The sequence below is a fragment of the Macrobrachium rosenbergii genome, chromosome 41 (genome assembly GCF_040412425.1).
Source record: "Macrobrachium rosenbergii isolate ZJJX-2024 chromosome 41, ASM4041242v1, whole genome shotgun sequence".
Lineage (NCBI taxonomy): Eukaryota > Metazoa > Arthropoda > Malacostraca > Decapoda > Palaemonidae > Macrobrachium > Macrobrachium rosenbergii.
The window spans coordinates 87,201,204-87,203,106 of NC_089781.1; positions in this window are offsets into that span (position 1 = coordinate 87,201,204).

Sequence of the window (1,903 nt, forward strand, 5' to 3'; positions counted from 1 at the left end):
AAATTAAGATTCATGGAGGATACAATGATTGCCGTTTCGTTATAATCCTCCATGTTTGATTCTTCAAGCAAAAACACGTCTTCACTGGATCATTTCCTGAAAAACAAAGAAAACCTATACTTTTTCAAATCGCCATCTCCACTGCTCTTTACACTTAGGATTGAAAAAAAAAATGTCATCGGCCGGTGTTGCAGTCAGCCAGTTAATTCCAAATAAATTTCTGAGTGACTAACTCCGTAGTTCCTTGTTCCTTTGACAGTTCCTGATTAGTGAGGAGTTTTGGACCCTTTTTTTATCGTTACACTAAAAACTCTCTCTCTCTCTCTCTCTCTCTCTCTCTCTCTCTCTCTCTCTCTCTCTCTCTCTATATATATATATATATATATATATATATATATATATATATATATATATATATATATATATATATATATATATATATATATATATATATGTACAGTATACAGTAAACATTAGCATAAAACAAATGGCTATTATACTCTTGTATACATGTCGTATTTGCTCTACGGCAAAGACTCATCTACTCCGTTAACAACCAAAATAATTACTTCACAGAGCCAACAGATAACAAGACGACTGACGGCGATTATGTACGAGATGCCGACCACAGACAGAGAACACAAGGCTCTGAACATTTTGGTGTCGCGAATGGAGAGGACGCCATCAGCCATATCTATCTGGGGAATGGAACCGTAAGTGCCCTCGAGTGAATACAAACATTTCTTGGGAAACTGATATCAGACAACCAAACACGGACCGATAGACAAGCAAACAGGCAGAGCTGAATAGAATAGAATATAGAATTTAGGCCAAAGGCAAAGCGCTGGAACCTATGAGGTTATCCAGCGCTGAAAGGGAAACTGAGAGTAAGAAGGTTTGAAAGGTGTAAGAGGAGGAAAACCTCGCAGTTGCACTAAGAAACAATATTGTTAGGAGAGGGTGGAAAGTAAGATGGAAGAAAGAATATGAATGGAGGTACAGTAAATGGAATGAAAGGGGTTGCAGCTAGGGGCCGAAGGGACGCTGCAAAGAACCTTGAGTAATGGCTAAAGTGCACCGCGTAAGGTGCACTGACGGCGTTATCCCTCGGGCCCCCCCGCCTTACGGAGGCAAAGAGGCATATATCACATCTTAAAGATTTAATATTTCTTGCCTACCTGTATCGGACAGAAAGACCGACACATTCCAGAGAGAGTAAGTACAACATTAACAATGATCTATTTGGTAACTAATATTAGACAGAAACAAGACTAGACAGACTGGCGTCATATATAAAAGCATTAATATTTGTAGTCCAAGCAATTTTAGACACGCGAACATACAGAAAGTTACTCACTGTGAATATATGAGAATTCAATTTGCTCTCTATACTCTTTAACAATATTAAGCATTTTACAAGATACTGCAGTCACACATATGACAATTTCAATCTCAAGGCTGTCTACTTGTATTTGGGTGTAAAAAAAAAACTTGCTTCAAAGATTTACCCGCATCAGAGGCCACACTTCGATAATAGCAGTTTTTGTATGACAGTATATTAAGGATACATAAAAAAAATTGCTAGTACAATACGTATTCTGTAGAGAAGACGGCTGTAAGTTTAATACAATGGCTTTTCAACTTGATAATATCTGATGTAACTATGAAAAACGTTCCCACGATCCACCACCCAAACAATTCACTACTGATGTTAAAACGCTAACTTTGAACAATATACAAAAGAAGTGCTACTCATGCAAATCGATCCTCCTTGTCTTCCGTATCTTTCTTTACGACAAAAATAATTTCATTACAAATGTGAGGTTATATTCTTCGAACCATCATAAATGTTCCATATTAATGATTGTAAGCAAAAAATTATTTTTTTTTTGGTCGTAATGAG